The sequence below is a fragment of the Oncorhynchus tshawytscha genome, linkage group LG02, assembly GCF_018296145.1.
Source record: "Oncorhynchus tshawytscha isolate Ot180627B linkage group LG02, Otsh_v2.0, whole genome shotgun sequence".
Classification (NCBI taxonomy): Eukaryota; Metazoa; Chordata; class Actinopteri; order Salmoniformes; family Salmonidae; genus Oncorhynchus; species Oncorhynchus tshawytscha.
The window spans coordinates 10,665,216-10,677,718 of NC_056430.1; the positions used below are offsets into that span (position 1 = coordinate 10,665,216).

At 41.3% G+C, this 12,503-nt stretch overlaps 1 protein-coding gene across 1 annotated transcript in view; it reads left to right on the plus strand.

The window, feature by feature from the left end:
* LOC112262699 (neurexophilin-2) overlaps positions 1–12,503 on the plus strand; it is a 75,206-nt gene that overhangs the window by 1,137 nt on the left and 61,566 nt on the right. The window lies entirely within an intron of this gene.

The following is a 12,503-nucleotide window of genomic DNA, read 5'->3' on the forward strand; positions in this document are numbered from 1 at the left end:
CCTCAGCTTGTTTTATGTTTTATCTCAACATCACTATACTAAGCAAAGAGTTTGTGAATTTATTATAGTTGGGGGTGTACTTAGTGTCTAGTGTGTGTGTGTGTGTGTGTGTGTGTGTGTGTGTGTGTGTGTGTGTGTGTGTGTGTGTGTGTGTGTGTTTGTTTTCAGGACCCCAATGTTCCAATAATTCACAATAACTTTTTGAAATGTCAGGACTTTTTCATGTCCTGAACTTGTTCAAATGCTAGTTGAAGCTTTAGGGTTAGGTTTACGGTTTTGGGACTAAGGTTAATATCACGTTTAGGGTCAGCTAAAGGGTTATGGAAAATAGGATTTTTAATGGTCAAACATTTTGACTCCCCAAAAAGTCCAGAAATGTCACGAAAACAAAGCTGTGTGTGTATCTCTCGCTCTCTGTTTGCGTGTGTGTGTGTGTGTGTGGTGGAGGGGGGTATAGAATGTTCTGTGAGAACACTCTTGGAATATGTAAGTGATAATCAACGAGGGGCTATGCGTTCTATGGAGAATATGGAACGACGTGGATGGCGTGTTCCACGACGCGCTGCCGGAGTGGAACTGACTTCCATGCGGTTGCATTATTTTCCAGAGAATGTATAGAGGCCCGAGTTGATTATAACCCTTTTATACCAGGGTTTAGTTGAACACATTTGTCACTATACATGTGTTTATTTGATGGTAGAAATGTGTTTGACGTCCACTGAAGTAGGTAGCAAGTTGACTATAGATAGCTACAGTGGTTGGCTTGGTAACTAAACAAACAGACTTGCTATTTTAGCTAACCAAACCATCAGTCATAGCTTGCTATTATGAAAATAGAATTCAACAATACCAAAACTGTTTTCAATTCGACTTTTGCTTTTAGAAGCAGCGCAAACAAAAACAGGTACAAATAAACTATAGACATTGAATTCTACCACGCAAATACAGTGCTATATATATATATATGACAATAATGAATGCTTTAGAATGAGTATTCAACAATGCCATGGTATGATAGTCTTTATTAGGGAAATGCTAAAAATAAGTTATTTTCCTATGATCCATAAAACCATTAAATCGTCACACAGTTCACATGTGACCAAGGATATATGATCTCCTAGATGTGACCTACTTCTTACACGAGGTCACCGCTTGACCTGTGTCATAGGAAGAGTCATGACCCATTCTATAAACCAACTTTACTATATAGAGATGGGCAAACAACACAATACGGAAGAGTACACCAACAGTGTAAAAACAAACCAACTGTACTATATAGAGATGGGCAAACAACACAATACGGAAGAGTACACCAACAGTGTAAAAACAAACCAACTTTACTATATAGAGATGGGCAAACAACACAATACGGAAGAGTACACCAACAGTGTACAAACAAACCAACTTTACTATATAGAGATGGGCAAACAACACAATACGGAAGAGTACACCAACAGTGTAAAACAGAAGAATGCCTTTGAAACTACAACATTAAAGAGGCATTAAGCAGTTGAAACAATAACAAAGCAGGCTCCCCACCCATGGCTCAGTAAAAAGCTGAGAGATGGCCCTGAAGAAATGTAATCATTCTCAATTACATAGACAGAGCTATGGATGCAAGGACTGATCTTCCGTGGTATCAAAATGATAGTTTTAACCATGTTTTGAGGCTATATAGTATTTGTTTACATTTGATTTGTTTACAAACATTGGAGTTAAACAAGTTTATATTTTGGCTTCTCATGGAGTGTGACAGTTGAACTAAGCTCATGAGGCATTAATAAGTTATATTCTTCAAGAATCAATGGGTATACCGTTGAAGTCAGAAGTTTACATGCACCTTAGCCAAATACATTTAAACTCAGTTTTTCACAATTCCTGACATTTAATCCTAGTAAAATTCCCTGTTTTAGGTCAGTTAGGATCACCACTTTATTTTAAGAATGTGAAATGTCAGAATAATAGTAGCAAGAATTATTTATTTCAGCTTTTATTTCTTTCATCACATTCCCAGTGGGTCAGAAGTTTACATACACTCAATTAGTATTTGGTAGCACTGCCTTTAAATTATTTAACTTGGGTCTAACATTTTGGATAGCCGTCTACAAGCTTCCAACAATAAGTTGGGTGAAATTTGGCCCATTCCTCCTGACAGAGCTGGTGTAACTGAGTCAGATTTGTAGGTCTCCTTGCTCACACATGCTTTTTCAGTTCTGCCTACATATTTTCTATAGGATTGAGGTCAGGGCTTTGTGATGGCCACTCAAATACCTTGACATGGCACAACTTTGGAAGTATGCTTGGGGTCATTGTTCATTTGGAAGACCCATTGCGACCGAGCATTAACTTCCTGACTGATGTCTTGAGATGTTGCTTCAATATATCCACATAATTTTCCTCCCTCATGATGCCATCTATTTTGTGAAGTGCACCAGTCCCTCCTGCATCAAATCACCCCCACAACATGATGCTGCCACCCCTGTGCTTCACGGTTCGGATGGTGTTCTTCGGCTTACAAGCCTCCCCCTTTTTCCCCCTTTTCCCTCCAAACATAACGATGGTCATTATGGCCAAACAGCTCTATTTTTGTTTCATCAGACCAGAGGACATTTCTCCAAAAAGTATGATATTTGTCCCCATGTGCAGTTGCAAACCGTAGTCTGGCATTTTTATGGTGGTTTTGGAGCAGTGGATTCTTCGTTGCTGACCGGCCTTTCAGGTTATGTCAATATAGGACTCGTTTTACTGTGGATATAGATTATTTTGTACCGGTTTCCCCCAACATCTTCACAAGGTCCTTCGCTGTTGTTCTGGGATTGATTAGCACTTTTCGCACCAAAGTATGTTCATCTCTAGGAGACAGAACACGTCTCCTTCCTGAGCGGTATGACGACTGCGTGGTCCCATGGTGTTTATACTTGCGTACTATTGTTTGTACAGATGAACGTGGTACATTCAGGCATTTGGAAATTGCTCCCACCGATGAACCAGACTTGTAAAGGTCTACAATTTTTTTTCTGAGGTCTTGGCTGATTTCTTTTGATTTTCCCATTAAGTCATTATGATTTCCCATTATGTCAAGCAAAGAGGCACTGAGTTTGAAGGTAGCCCTTGAAATACATCCACCTCCAATTGACTCAAATGATGTCAATTAGCCTATCAGAAGCTTCAAAAGCCATGACATCATTTTCTGGAATTTTCCAAGATGTTTAAAGACACAGTCAATTTAGTATATGTAAACTTCTAATCTGCTGGAATTGTGATACAGTGAATTATAAGTGAAATAATCTGTCTAGTAACAACTGTTGGAAAAATGACTTGTTTCATGCAGAAAGTAGATGTCCTAACTGACTTGTCAAACTATAGTTCGTTAACAAGAAATTTGTGGAGTGGTTGAAAAACAAGTTTTAATGACTTGAGACTGCTGAACAATTCATCAAATGACCACCCGGACTATTTACACTGACCCCCCCCCCAATTTGTTTTTACACTGCTGCTACTCGCTGTTTATTATGTGAGCCTAGTCATTTTACCCCTACCTAGATGTACAAATGACCTCAACTAACCCCCACACATTGACTCTGTGCCGGTAACCAATGTATATAGCCTCATTATAGTTATTTAATTGTGTTACTTTATATATATTTATATACATATACATGTATATATATATATTTATTTATTTTTTACTTTTGTTTATTTAGTCAATATTTTCTTAACTCTATCTTCTTAAAACTGCATTGTTGGCTTAGGGCTTGTAATTAAGCATTTCACTGTAAGGTCTACCTACACCTGTTGTATTCAACATTTCACTGTAAGGTCTACTACACCTGTTGTATTTGGTGCATGTGACAAATAACATTCGATTTAATTTGATTTAAGGTGTGAATATTGAGATGCCATATCCCACATTAATTTTTTTATTTTTTCTATTCTCCTTTATCACACTGTTGTTATAATTGATGTCATTATTTTTATGCCTGCATTACGTTGCAATACTTCTGTTGATTTTGTTTATTTATCATCAAATGAAAACATGAATCAGAAAAAAAAACGAGTCAATCCAACCTCGTGCTTAGTACCTACCATGACAGCAGTAGCTTTCTGGCTATTTTTAAAACAACTTAAAACTAGTCTTTCTTTTTAGTCTGGAATCCAACATTACAATCACTTGTGACAAACCTTAGTGTTAGGACTAGGAGTGCTGTGAGCGAGACTGCTTAGGTTGAGGCCATGATATTCCAGCAGCATTACTGTGTGTGTGTGTGTGTGTGTGTGTGTGTGTGTGTGTGTGTGTGTGTGTGTGTGTGTGTGTGTGTGTGTGTGTGTGTGTGTGTGTGCGTGTGTGTGTGTGTGTGTGTGTGTGTGTGTGTGCGTGTGTGTGTGTGTGTGTGTGTGTGTGTGTGTGTGTGTGTGTGTGTGTGTGTGTGTGTGTGTGTGTGTGTGTGTGTGTGTGTGTGTGTGTGTGTGTGTGTGTGTGTGTGTGTGTGTGTGTGTGTGTGTGTGTGTGTGTGTGTGTGCTTACAGACATGTGAACTGCAGTGGAGGCTGCTGAAGGGAGGACGCCTCATAGTAATGCCAGGTATTGAGTAAATGGAATGTTATCGACCACATGGAAACCACGTGTTTGATACCATTCCATTGACTCCATTCCAGACATGGACTCCATTCCTCCCCTCTCCAGCCTCCAGTGGTGTCCTCCTCAGATATGTCAGAGTGCTAAAAACATCCTGTCATCTGGCAGATTGAGGTTACACCAGCTATTGTGACAGATGACACACTTAATTATTTAGAAGATTTGAATACATACTGAAACAGTTCACTATTCATTTATACCGCAGAAATGTTGAATACTAATTTCTGATTGGTTAGAAGGGCATTCTAGAATGGACATTAAAACCAGATAACGGGACACCTTGCATTCATGACCAATATTATGCAGCTATACATGCAGACTGTACTTGCTACAAAGTTACAGAAAGCTAAGCTAACAACCACACAAACTGAAATTGGATACATTATAAACGCAGGTACAACGAGGAAAAAGCTTAGCTAGCTAGCGTAGATGGTTTTTTTTGAGCATCTGATGACTTAACGGGGTGAGTGATGAACATGAATTTCTCTGGTTCCTACTGTTGCAGTCATGTCCCAAGTGGTGCTATGCTGTCAAATCCTCCCACGTGTCTTTAGTTTGACCAGCTGTTTTCAGCAAATGATATTTTTTTTTGCTTGGTTGTCATATTGTCAGGTTTGCTAGCAACAAACGGTTTAGCTAGCTTCTAGCCTAGTGTTTGATATGCAATGTGATGAGCGGTGTTGAGCGTCCTGTCGAGAAAGGAAACTTCTTAATAAGTTATTATCAGCTAGTTGTTATTATCAGCTAGTTGTTATTATCAGCTAGTTGTTATTATCAGCTAATTGTCATTATCAGCTCATTGTTATTATCATCTCATTGTCATTATCAGCTCATTGTTATTATCATCTCATTGTCATTATCATCTCATTGTTATTATCATCTCATTGTTATTATCATCTCATTGTCATTATCAGCTCGTTGTCATTATCATCTCATTGTTATTATCATCTCATTGTCATTATCAGCTCATTGTCATTATCAGGTCGTTGTTATTATCAGCACATTGTTATTATCATCTCATTGTCATTATCAGCTCATTGTCATTATCAGCTCATTGTCATTATCAGCTCATTGTCATTATCAGCTCGTTGTCATTATCATCTCATTGTCATTATCAGCTCGTTGTCATTATCAACTCATTGTCATTATCAGCTCATTGTTATTATCAGCTCATTGTTATCCAAATTAATATCAATAGAAAACAGATACATTGCTGTTATTATGGCTGCAGAGGTCGTGACTGTGTTAGCCATAGCTAGCTGGCTAGCTAGCAAGTAAGGGTAAAGAAATAAATAATAATACATATCAAACTAATCAAACGAACAACTGGGTCGCATCTCTAGCATCCAGAAGATGAGAAAGTATGAATGAAAAATGCGTTGTCTATTATTTCCAAGGTAATGTACAGAACGTCAGCATTTATCCACTTAAAGGCTCCCTCTACCCTCCTCTTACATCGGATTCCAAACGAAGTGCAAGGATTGAATTGTGTTAATGTTGGAGTGTGTCAACCATAATGTAATTATGTGCCTTGAAACAATACTCTTTTATCTGTATAGGGAACATTTAATAATTGATAGGGTGAAATCAATGTATTATTATTAGCCTGTGGCTCTGTGAGTAAGTTAGAGTTGAGAGCTGAGAGGAGGCGAACGGAAAGGAGAGGAGAGAATGGATCGAGTGAACGAGCGATGAGAGGAGAGAAGGAGAAAGTGTTTCGTCTCCAGGCACTGCAAAAGCATTGAGCATTGAAGAGTGATAATCAAAAACTGTTCGTGGTGGATGTAAAACAGCCCATCGGCCATCAGCCCATCCTCAAACTCACCCTTAGCTTCAACCTTATCGGCTAAGCTGGAATTATATATTTTTTGATATTTTATGTGTAGTATTAAAATATGATGATGATTATTATTATTCCATTTCATGGCCCTTTCATTGTACACATCTAATATGACATAATAAAATAGTAGATAACATCTAACACTACACAAGTCAGATAAACAATTAAATAGCAATGCTATTCAGAAATAAGACCTGATTTTTCTTTCGACGAGGTATCATCTCACCTGATCTATTTGTCAGCTTTATAAAACAACCAGCTTCCTGAACCCCGGGGATATTAACAGGAGTGAAACAGCCTTAATTGCAGTGTTTTTTAAATTCATTTATTATCCTCCGATTAGCATCTCTGTAACAGTTTTTTCTCTCTCTTTGGCACCCTCCCAAACGAGGTGACTAAACTAAATAGAATCGTCATCAAATTAAATCCAATTTTGATGGTCACATGCTTCGTAAACAACTGATGTAGACCAACAGTGAAATACTGACTTACAGGCCCTTCCCAACAATGCAGAATATATATTTTTTTAGAATAATAATAATAGAAAAATAGTAGAAACACGAGGAATAAATATACACAATGAGCAATGATAGCTTGGCTATATACATGGGGTACCAGTACCAAGTCAATGATAGCTTGGCTATATACATGAGGTACCAGTACCAAGTCAATGATAGCTTGGCTATATACATGAGGTACCAGTACCAAGTCAATGATAGCATGGCTATATACATGAGGTACCAGTATCAAGTCAATGATAGCTTGGCTATATACATGAAGTACCAGTATCAAGTCAATGATAGCTTGGCTATATACATGTGGTACCAGTACCAAGTCAATGATAGCTTGGCTATATACATGAGGTACCAGTATCAAGTCAATGATAGCTTGGCTATATACATGTGGTACCAGTACCAAGTCAATGATAGCATGGCTATATACATGAGGTACCAGTATCAAGTCAATGATAGCTTGGCTATATACATGAAGTACCAGTATGAAGTCAATGAAGTAGTTTACTAGTAGTTTACTTCCTGAAGTAGTTTACTTCCGGCGCCGACAGAGATGGCCGCCTCGCTTCGCGTTCCTAGGAAACTATGCAGTTTTTTGTTTTTTTACGTGTTATTTCTTACACTAGTACCCCAGGTCATCTTAGGTTTCTTTACATACAGCCGAGAAGAACTACTGAATATAAGATCAGCGTCAACTCACCATCAGTACGACCAAGAATATGTTTTTCGCGATGCGGATCCGGTGTTCTGCCTCACAACCAGTGTAACCGAGTGGATCACATGCAGCGACCAAAAAAAAAAACGACTCAGAAAAGAGGGAAACGAAGCGGTCTTCTGGTCAGACTCCGGAGACGGGCACATCGTGCACCACTCCCTAGCATTCTTCTTGCCAATGTCCAGTCTCTTGACAACAAGGTTGATGAAATCCGAGCAAGGGTAGCATTCCAGAGGGACATCAGAGACTGTAACGTTCTTTGCTTCACGGAAACATGGCTAACTGGAGAGACGCAATCCGAAGCGGTGCAGCCAGCGGGTTTCTCCACGCATCGCGCCGACAGAAACAAACATCTTTCTGGTAAGAAGAGGGGCGGGGGCGTATGTCTTATGGCCAACGTGACATGGTGTGATGAAAGAAACATACAGGAACTCAAATCCTTCTGTTCACCTGATTTAGAATTCCTCACAATCAAATGTAGACCGCATTATCTACCAAGAGAATTCTCTTCGATTATAATCACAGCCGTATATATCCCCCCCAAGCAGACACATCGATGGCTCTGAACGAACTTTATTTAACTCTCTGCAAACTGGAAACGATTTATCCGGAGGCTGCATTCATTGTAGCTGGGGATTTTAACAAGGCTAATCTGAAAACAAGACTCCCTAAATTTTATCAGCATATCGATTGCGCAACCAGGGGTGGAAAGACCCTGGATCATTGTTACTCTAACTTCCGCGACGCATATAAGGCCCTGCCCCGCCCCCTTTCGGAAAAGCTGACCACGACTCCATTTTGTTGATCCCTGCCTACAGACAGAAACTAAAACAAGAAGCTCCCACGCTGAGGTCTGTCCAACGCTGGTCCGACCAAGCTGACTCCACACTCCAAGACTGCTTCCATCACGTGGACTGGGAGATGTTTCGTATTGCGTCAGACAACAACATTGACGAATACGCTGATACGGTGTGCGAGTTCATTAGAACGTGCGTTGAAGATGTCGTTCCCATAGCAACGATTAAAACATTCCCTAACCAGAAACCGTGGATTGATGGCAGCATTCGTGTGAAACTGAAGGCACGAACCACTGCTTTTAATCAGGGCAAGGTGTCTGGTAACATGACTGAATACAAACAGTGCAGCTATTCCTCCGCAAGGCTATCAAACAAGCTAAGCGCCAGTACAGAGACAAAGTAGAATCTCAATTCAACGGCTCAGACACAAGAGGTATGTGGCAGGGTCTACAGTCAATCACGGACTACAGGAAGAAACCCAGCCCAGTCACGGACCAGGATGTCTTGCTCCCAGGCAGACTAAATAACTTTTTGCCCGCTTTGAGGACAATACAGTGCCACTGACACGGCCTGCAACGGAAACATGCGGTCTCTCCTTCACTGCAGCCGAAGTGAGTAAGACATTTAAACGTGTTAACCTCGCAAGGCTGCAGGCCCAGACGGCATCCCCAGCCGCGCCCTCAGAGCATGCGCAGACCAGCTGGCCGGTGTGTTTACGGACATATTCAATCAATCCCTATACCAGTCTGCTGTTCCCACATGCTTCAAGAGGGCCACCATTGTTCCTGTTCCCAAGAAAGCTAAGGTAACTGAGCTAAACGACTACCGCCCGTAGCACTCACATCCGTCATCATGAAGTGCTTTGAGAGACTAGTCAAGGACCATATCACCTCCACCCTACCTGACACCCTTGACCCACTCCAATTTGCTTACCGCCCAAATAGGTCCACAGACGATGCAATCTCAACCACACTGCACACTGCCCTAACCCATCTGGACAAGAGGAATACCTATGTGAGAATGCTGTTCATCGACTACAGCTCGGCATTCAACACCATAGTACCCTCCAAGCTCGTCATCAAGCTCGAGACCCTGGGTCTCGACCCCGCCCTGTGCAACTGGGTACTGGACTTCCTGACGGGCCGCCCCCAGGTGGTGAGGGTAGGCAACAACATCTCCTCCCCGCTGATCCTCAACACTGGGGCCCCACAAGGGTGCGTTCTGAGCCCTCTCCTGTACTCCCTGTTCTCCCACGACTGCGTGGCCATGCACGCCTCCAACTCAATCATCAAGTTTGCGGACGACACAACAGTGGTAGGCTTGATTACCAACAACGACGAGACGGCCTACAGGGAGGAGGTGAGGGCCCTCGGAGTGTGGTGTCAGGAAAATAACCTCACACTCAACGTCAACAAAACTAAGGAGATGATTGTGGACTTCAGGAAACAGCAGAGGGAACACCCCCATCCACATCGATGGAACAGTAGTGGAGAGGGTAGCAAGTTTTAAGTTCCTCGGCATACACATCACAGACAAACTGAATTGGTCCACTCACACAGACAGCATCGTGAGGAAGGCGCAGCAGCGCCTCTTCAACCTCAGGAGGCTGAAGAAATTCGGCTTGTCACCAAAAGCACTCACAAACTTCTACAGATGCACAATCGAGAGCATCCTGGCGGGCTGTATCACCGCCTGGTATGGCAACTGCACCGCCCTCAACCGTAAGGCTCTCCAGAGGGTAGTGAGGTCTGCACAACGCATCACCGGGGGCAAACTACCTGCCCTCCAGGACACCTACACCACCCGATGCTACAGGAAGGCCATAAAGATCATCAAGGACACCAACCACCCGAGCCACTGCCTGTTCACCCCGCTGCCATCCAGAAGGCGAGGTCAGTACAGGTGCATCAAAGCTGGGACCGAGAGACTGAAAAACAGCTTCTATCTCAAGGCCATCAGACTGTTAAACAGCCACCACTAACATTGAGTGGCTACTGCCAACACACTGTCAATGACACTGACTCTACTCCAGCCACTTTAATCATGGGAATTGATGGGAAATGATGTAAATATATCACTAGCCACTTTAAACAATGCTACCTTATATAATGTTACTTACCCTACATTGTTCATCTCATATGCATACGTTGATACTGTACTCTATATCGACTGCATCCTTATGTAATACATGTATCACTAGCCACTTTAACTATGCCACTTGGTTTACATACTTATCTCATATGTATATACTGTACTCGATATCATCTACTGTATCTTGCCTATGCTGCTCTGTACCATCACTCATTCATATATCCTTATGTACATATTCTTTATCCCCTTACACTGTGTATGACAGTAGTTTTTTTTGGAATTGTTAGTTAGATTACTTGCTCGTTATTACTGCATTGTCGGAACTAGAAGCACAAGCATTTCGCTACACTCGCATTAACATCTGCTAACCATGTGTATGTGACAAATAAAATTTGATTTGATTTGATTTGATTTGAGTCAATGATAGCTTGGCTATATACATGAGGTACCAGTATCAAGTCAATGATAGCTTGGCTATATACATGAGGTACCAGTATCAAGTCAATGATAGCTTGGCTATATACATGTGGTACCAGTATCAAGTCAATGATAGCTTAACTAAATAGAATCGTCATCAAATCAAATCCAATTTTGATGGTCACATGCTTCGTAAACAACTGATGTAGACCAACAGTGAAATGCTTACTTACAGGCCCTTCCCAACAATGCAGAATATATATTTTTTAATAATAATAGAAAAATAATAGTAACACGAGGAATAAATATACACAATGAGCAATGATAGCTTGGCTATATACATGAAGTACCAGTACCAAGTCAATGATAGCTTGGCTATATACATGAGGTACCAGTATCAAGTCAATGATAGCTTGGCTATATACATGGGGTACCAGTATCAAGTCAATGATAGCTTGGCTATATACATGTGTGTGGGTACAGTCCAGTGTGTGGGTACAATCCAGTGTGTGGGTACAGTCCAGTGTGTGGGTACAGTCCAGTGTGTGGGTACAGTCCAGTGTGTGCATAGAATCAAGAAGGGTCAATGGTCCTCATAGCTATTTGGTTAACTATTTAGCCATCTTACAGCTTGAGGGTGGAAGCTGTTTTTTTTTTTTAACCTTTATTTAACTAGGCAAGTCAGTTAAGAACAAACTCTTATTTTCAATTACGGCCTAGGAACAGAGGGTTATTTGCCTGTTCAGGGGCAGAACAACAGATTTGTACCTTGTCAGCTCAGGGGTTTGAACTTGCAACCTTCCAGTTACTAGTCCAACGCTCTAACCACTAGGCTAAGGAGCCTTTTGGTCCAAGACTTGGCACTCTATTACCTCTTGCCGTGCGGTGACAGAGAGAAGAGTCTATGATTTGAGTGGATGGTGTCTTTCACAATTTTTAGGGCCGTCCTCTGACACCGCCTGTTACATAGGTCCTGGATGCCATGGTGATGTACTGGGCCGAACACACAACCCTCTGTAGCGCCTTGTGGTCAGATGCCGAGCAGGTGTCATACCAAGTGGTGATGCAGCCAGTCAAGATGCTCTCTTTTTTGAGGAACTAAAAAGATAGGTTCAATAAATACTATTTGTACTGTTTTTTTTATTTTTTATATCTGTGACAGAGTATACGTCTGAAGCACGTGCTCAGTCCATTTCCTGTCAGAAGGTAGAGCGAGCAGATTGAGTAGAAGTGTTCCACTCATTGCCAGGTGATATGGCAACATTTGTGTGTGTCACCCGACCCATTTTCAAAACCTAGAACGATCTACAATCGGTCCCCCTATCTCCTAATCTGACAAATTCTATGTTAACCAACCCATAATCTCTTGTGTAATCTGTTGCATGGTGATGAGAAAAGCAATCACATTACTGGTACACCAAACTAGTAAGTATCTATTTATTTATGCCTAGTGTGTATCTATCATAGCTGGTTTGTTCACTCTGAAACAGCATTC